The sequence below is a fragment of the Protomyctophum bolini genome (assembly GCF_963924005.1).
Source record: "Protomyctophum bolini genome assembly, chromosome: 18".
Lineage (NCBI taxonomy): Eukaryota > Metazoa > Chordata > Actinopteri > Myctophiformes > Myctophidae > Protomyctophum > Protomyctophum bolini.
In genome coordinates, this window is record NC_137879.1 from 12,015,629 (window position 1) to 12,023,706 (window position 8,078).

The window sequence follows — 8,078 nt, forward strand, 5'->3', positions numbered from 1 at the left end:
AAATGAAACCTCTCCATCATTTAGCTGGGGACCACCTGGAACCCCCGAGAGGACCACTGGTGTACATTTACTCAAGTACCGTACTTTAAGGAACATTTTCAGGTACTTTTACTTTCTATTACTTTTACTTCTATTCTACTACATCTCTGAGGAAAATAACACACTAACCACTTGAGCCCTGTATACATTTTGGGCATTTTAAAATAGCAGATCTGCAAGCTTACAATGCATCTAATCGCCAAAATGATTTTGCACGTGGTGCATTTATAGATTTTGATGCAGATACTTTTACTTTTACTGCAGTACTACTTTACTCGACTTCTTGTACTTGTGAGTACTTCTATCACTGCCTCCGAATGAGTGTCGTCTCCACTTCAGGAGCACGCTGCCGGTCAGTCTGTCTTTTGCTTTTTACCATATTTTAGTGTACAGGTCAAAGGTCGTGGGGATCAGGAGTCGGACCCGCGACACGCTGTCAGGCTTAGAATTAGCATCCTCGGTGCCCGGGCGGCTAGGCCGGCCTGCATGGGCTCAGCCTGGCTATTTGAGTCAAGGGCCTTACAAAGAACAGAAAACCTTCCCCCAAAAGGCCCTTCACTCTTGGGCTGACCTCAACGAAAGGCACTGGTACAAAAGAGCATAACACGGAGTGCTTATATTGTGTAAAAATACCTCTTTTTCTTTTTTATTGAATTTCCGTCATTACAATTGCACACAATCAATTTGAGCAATCTAAAATATTAATAGAAATTCATTGAGCTCTAAATGAACAGTCATCAGTCTTAAGCAGAGGCTTTAAGAGACATAAATATACTTGAGAACTTCACTTCCCACGCAGGGGTCAAAGGAACTGTAGCTGTGGTTACCCTCCCCCAAACCCACCCAATAAAATTATAATAAAAATAATTAACCAAATCATTAAGATGCCCCTTTTTCCACATACAGTAGCGTCTCTGGATACGTGTTAAGGTCTTTTTAGACAGGGAGCGACTGACGCGCCTTAGTAATTCATTTTCAATCAGAGGCGTGCTTTTATTTTGGACGTGTGGAAAAGTTGAGGGGGGGCGATTACGTAAGCGCTATTTTCACAGACACAGGTCTTGTGAAATAGTCGCTCGCATGCTCGTTTTGTGCACACGCCAGCGGGCGACTAGACCTGGATTGTGGCGAGTTTTTCTTCTTCTTTACGATACACGTCCCACAGGGCAGATACGTTGGTCCGACGTATTAAGACGCTTCCGACATGCGTTGCCGGTTAACACTTCCACGTGAGGTTGGGGTAAGGTTAGGGTGTCAGGACTAATGCCCGTTAGTAAGTCACACCCAACACATGCTTCCGCGCCCCTCATGAGCAGACCTGTCGCTGATCCAGGGCCAAAACAACTGCGCCACTCGCGTCCCAGTCTGAAAGGACCTTTATTCTGAAACCAGTCAGCATCGAGCAAGAACCCATTCTTCCCCATTCTCCTCAAAAAAAAACCCCAATAAGAGAACACAGCACGGCAACATTACGTCACATACAGCCGAGTATGCACCAGCAGTTAACCATCCGCAACAGAGAGACATAAAGCTCTGATATTCACAAATAATTGTAATATTCCGTCAATGATGCCACAGACGCAGCAGTTCCCCAGGGAACCGTTCAAGCGAAAGGGCCGTGTGCAATAGATTGAATAAAAACAAAAGCATAGTATTCAAATATAAATGGAGCAAACATGTCACACGCAAAAAGAAAAAACACGCACACATACAACAGATTTACAATTGATATAGTCTGGCAAATGCATAACACAATTTACAACTTTTTGAAAGAAGGGTCTCGCTTAGGATGAGAGGGAAACAGAGTTGCTGCTCATACATGAATATGTAATTTGATGGACTGCACTTGTTTTTTATTTTGATAAAGGATAAAACAATAGGAGGAATCAATATACTAATTTCAAGGTGTCATGACTCATGTGTTTACAGTTGTCCGAGGATGAGGAAGATGGTCACAGATCAGGCTTCCTCTGATTCTTGTCATGGCAGCCGACACGGCTTTTCCATTTCACCTTTAATTTAACCCCCCACGAGTCACCAGCCATTTAGATAAGGGGGCTTTGTGTTCCGGTAAACGGGCCCCGAGGTTACCCACACGAGGATCCATAAATACACGCTCGGAGAAAAAAAAAAGAAAACTGAGGATAAATTAGAACGGGAAGCGTCGTCGTCTGGGAAGGACAGTTTCCACTCCCGACGTCCTGCCCCCCCCCCCACCCCCCAGACGTTTACTCAGCAGGTGAGTAGCGCACATGCACACGAATAGAATCACGCACGTGCATTCCCACACACAAGCACACGCAGGACAAAGATCCACATATGCTCACGCTCACACACACACGCACACACACGCACATAAACAGACCTGAACATGACAGAGGCAGGAAACACTTTTCAGTTTGTCTTGTGTTATGCCAATTAGTGTGTGTGTGTGTGTGTGTGTGTGTGTGTGTGTGTGTGTGTGTGTGTGTGTGTGTGTGTGTGTGTGTGTGTGTGTGCATGTGCGCACGAGTATGAGAGATCACATGCAGCCATGTGACTGATCCCATTATCTTCCAAGAGTGGCATCATCAACGCAGGAAGCGCAGGGGGTAAAGATAGCACTGCCGCTCTGGCCAGCCCACAGACACACGGTAAAATGTTTTTGCACACGCTTACAAATGGATAATGGATGATAAATTAAGGACTTTTTACAGTGCACACAGCAGGCACGTACGTGGCACACTCGCACAAGAAACAAACCGTAGTGATTGGATTTAGCTTCACATTTGAGTGGCAGCTCAGTCAATTGAATACGAGGCAGCTGCAACCACATAAGCTATGCATGCTCGTCAATGCTTGTCCAGGAGGTAAAACAACAGTGAATGCCAGAAATGGTCTAGAAACTGTCCGTGCCAAATTCACACAGTGACCGTGCATACGGTAAACCCTACCTACGCTATGTGGTATGAATGGGCTCGATGCACACAGAATAACTCGTCCTACTTCCAGGCCGCTTCCCTACTTCCTTCACAGGTGTTACCGATGATACCAATTAGCCCATTTTGTGCGGGAACCCCCGTTGGTGTTTCAAGCATTATGTTATACTTTAGCTATTGAAAAATATCAGATCGACTACAAGCCACCGAGTGGCGCGCTACAAGCTTGTAGGTCTGCTATTTTTTGAAAAATCATAAAAATATTTATTTCAGGATTTATAAGACATTTTTTTTATTTCAAGGTCAGGCCTAAATGGGTTAAGGCTCCATTTAGTGTAGTGGTTTTGGACCCCCATAACAGGATGGCTATCTTCTTGAAAAACACATTTATTTTGTATCCGTGAACAAAGTGGCAAGCCGGCAGACAAGGACAAGATCATTCAGAATCAGCATTCTGAGCTTGAACGCATGGAGAAGGCCAACAACGTATGAGGAGAACAAGCGCCCTGTGCAGATGGAGACCCACTCAAGGACACTTTGAGACCCACACTGGTGTAGCAGAGTGTTTCCAGTGAACCAACATGCACAATAGCAGCACCCTGACTCTGTTTGACCAGAATGGAACAGAGCCTTCATTAGCATCATCGGTAACATCCGATGTAGCCCATTTGGCGTTCCCTTGTGGTAGGAAAAAGCCAGCCCTGTGTGATTGATTTGACTCGCCCAGCACAACCACAGCAACGTGCAGCTTCAGTGTGTTACAGAACAGGATCGAAACTCTGAACAAAAGAGTGTTGGGCATTACTTAATAGGCACTTAACCTCGGAACATTACGCAAAATTACTGCTATGGGGATCATCCACGCGGTTGGCACATGTAGCAAATGGGGACATGTCTATTATTTTCAGCGTGGGCAGGATGTACATTACAGTACGCAATTATTTCTAGGACTGTATTCGTCACCTTACTTATTCATGGTATAATAATATATTATAAGGAGGACTGAGTCACGGAACACATTGTGTCCCTTTGATCAAAGACACTCTGTCCTGAGCCCAGCTCCACGTGGTCCTGAGCAGTGACACACTTTGGTCTCGTTCACTAAAATGGATAGAAATGATGATTATCCCAGGCATAATAAAAAGGGAAAATGGGATGTGGATGATCCACTGCGTGTCACAATACCATTAGAAACCTGAGAACTATTCTAGAAGGTGGCGTTATTTTTAGTGTCTTTGTGTGGGCGACAGGCATTAGTCCGACAACACCGTCGCCGTCACCGTCACACCGAGTGGCCGGATACAACTATCCCCTGGTGGGTTAAAACTCACCCATGGCTCCCGACATGAAACTAACCCGTGGCAGGTTAAAACTCACCCATGGCTCCCGACATGAAACTAACCCGTGGCAGGTTAAAACTCACCCATGGCTCCCGACATGAAACTAACTCGTGGCAGGTTAAAACTCACCCATGAAGATCAAAGCATCGTCTTCATCCAAGATCAAAGCATCGACATCATCATCGTCAGTGTCAACAAAAATGATGGACGAAATGAAACAGCTGGCTGCCCAGGCCTCCTCCTCCAGCTCCATCTCTCCTCCTCCTCCTCCTAGTTATCAAAGTTATTACGGAACATCTTGTCCTGACTGATTAGTTAATGTGCAGACGGTGTGTGAAATAATGAGCTCAGAGGTGTGTCCGTTCTGTGGGGAGCCTTTCATGAGGCTGAAAAGCCACCTGAACCACTGCCAAGGCCAAGGCAGCACCCCCCACCCCCACCCTCCACCCAAAAGATCCAAAAGACCCCTCTGATGACGGACTGGAACCTCCACCTTCCAAACTGACCCCAGCGGCGACACATCAAAAACCACTCAAACATCACTTCATGATGTGAGAAATTAAAATGAGGATTAATACCGTCTTGTGTGTGTGTGAATTGAATTGAATTGAATTGAATAAATAGGACCACAATGGAAATAAGCCCTCAGAGCTTTTTCTTTTCTTTTTTTTATGCATCATTGTATAATCGTACTGTACTATTTGTAACTGTTATTTAAGTATTAAATCAATAAATGTGTTTTATAAAGAGAAAGTCCTTTAGTGTTAAAATCAAAATAGGACACATTCGTGACTGAATGCTGTTGATGTTGCTCAATGTACTGGATTCAGGACAACAGCTGATGCTTTATTATGTAGAGTTGAAATGCTTCGTCATTTAAAACAGCAAACACAGCTGTGCACAGTTCGTTTGGTGTTCAGAACAGCGTGCACGCCAGTCGCCATCCACAGGTAGTCCACGTCTGCACGCCAGTCACCATCCACAGGTAGTCCACGTCTGCATGTCAGTCGCCACTATAGCCTCGGAGACCGCAGCAGTTTAGCATTCCATGCCACTGACTTGACATACAGCTGAAGGCTTTTCTGCGACTGCAAGGTGACACTGGAGTATTGTGTGGAGTGGGAAAACACCACATGCCTTCCACACACGCCTCCAAACAGAAAAACTGTAATAAGGACATAGGAATGCACAGCAGGGTGAGAAGTAAGTAAGTAACAGGCAGAGAAGGGGAGTGCTTGACGTCATTGATGAAGAAACAACGCTGGAGAAGAGCTGCTACAAGTGGCCGACCAAAAATCGACTTGAGCCGTCAGACCTGCAGTGTCCCTCTGAATGTTCATTTGATTATCAAATGAATTCCTTCCCCCATAATGATGCAGGACGGTCCACTGGGACACTGGGAAATGTGGGCATGTGTGCTGGGTGGCAAAAGTTGTACCAAACGGCCAAGAAGAAGAAAAAGGCCACTCAAAAACAAACTCTTAGATAATGATCCTACTTCCTTGACATGCGACCAGTGGGTCATGCAGAAACGGCGCAGCACAAGAAACAGCACGGCATGAAATTGACTCCTTGGGACCAGGACATAGAGCGTGTCCGTAAGATATTCAGGTATGGAACTGATCAGGGAGACAAAAGAACCGGTTCCAGATCACACTGCTCCAGACCACACATTTTCCTAAAGAGAAACCTTAAGCGGTGTAGGGTGGTCAAAAGGGGAAGGAGGGCTGTAAGAAAGGCCAAGAGAACGCAGTAGGCCAAAGATGGGAGCCTCACCAAGCAACCACGTGTAGTAAGTGTAATTATTGGAAATTGGTTATTTTTGGCTGATTCCGAGTATAAATTTGTCCTAAAAAGACTGCCTAGTTATAAAATGAAATACTGTAAATATAAAGCAGATACAAGTGAATGATATATGAACACGGATGCAAAAACATGCACTGGACGTAAGAATACTGTAAAGTGTCAGTTTGTTACGCGACAGACAATTTAAGAAAGGCCATCACTGAAATGGACACTTATGTAAGACACCAGGACCCCCTTCCCCCCCCACACACACACACACACACACACGCACACACAAGAAACCTGGCAAACAAACGTGTTTACCGAACAATGCAAACGCATTATTTAACTGTGACGATACACTGCCAGTTTCCCGTTGACATTCGAGTAGTACTTTTAAGAAAGGCAGAAAGAGTAAAGTAAGTGTGAAGGTATCGGTTTGGCTCTCCCTCTGAGCAGCCCAACGCCATATATCCCTCTGAGCAGCCCAACGCCATCGATATATCTCTCCCTCTGAGCAGCCCAACACCATCTATCTATCTATCAGCAACTAGCCGCTATCACGACATGAAACAATCAAGCCATCGAGAACAAAGTAATAAAAACAAAAAGACAATTCACCTTGCCATAAACCGCTCCCTATGGAGAGCACAAGGCTAGTCGATGCCTCACTACGTACAGTAGCATCAGTAGTTTCCAACCTGTTCTGGATCAGGGCACACTTGAATCATTCCATGAATTTTTTCAGAGCATGTACTGATCAATCAATCAATTGTATTCCGGCTTGGATCAATGGAACTAACACAGTATACTTTGAAGTTCCTATTCATCGTATCACAAATGTTACATGTTCAATAATATCTTAAGCAAACAGAAGGTGGAATTGAAATGTGTCAACGGGAAGGTGGACCGCACGGGAACCGAGGCTGACCGAACACAGAGGAGTACTGAGAGAGGCACACACAGAAGGCTTGCAGGTTATGGTATGTTTACAATAGAGAAGCTTTTGTTGTCACCTGGTGGAACCACACGATGCAACGAGATAATACCATAGACAAAACGCGCGCACACACACACACAAAAATGTCTCAACTGGATCAGGTCAAGTTTCCAGATGGGGAAAACAGCAGCTGTAATAAATAAGGAATCTTCAGTAAATATCCTTGGGGGAAGCCATTCGAGCCCCATAATGAAAACATATAGTTAATTAATATTTTCCAGTCCTTTTCACCTTGAGTGTGGAACGGAGAGAGAGAGAGAGGGTTGCAACTGGCTCAGTACAGACAAGGCAAAGAGGTGACACTAAAGAAGGACACCCCCTCTGCCAATAACTGACCACAACGACGGTATACACATGCCACGATTTTGTGTTAAACACACAAATAAACGTACACACGTTTGCGCACGCACACGCACACGCACACGCACACACACACACACACACACACACACACACACACACACAGCAGAGCCCATTTGACATGTAGTACTGTAGATCTCTATTGTATTCGAGGGAAAGCAGTCGCAGCAGTGCAGCACCTACGTCCGACCACGACGAGGCTTTTAAATCTGCAGGTCTGTAGGCTTACTGCTCGGCTATTCGACCCAAGTTAGACTTTAAAGTGTCCTTCAAAAGGTCATTGGAGCCAAATTTAGCCCAGAAATATATTCTGTACATGCAGTCAATTAACAGATCAATGCATCACTTGCTTGAGAATACAAACATTTAGATATACATAGATATAATTATACCATTCATCTTTTTTTATATATATATTTATATATATATATATATAATCTGCATCTCCTTTGCACTCTTATTTTAATACAGGTTGACCACGTACGTGCGGTCAACTCACTGACATCTAACGATGGTGGTGGTGGGAGGGGAGGCGTTCAATCACGATGGCGGGAAAAGTATCTTATATGTTTTTTTCAACCACGGTTCATGTTTTAGGTTGTTACTAGAGAAAGTAAAAGATTATTATTATTATTT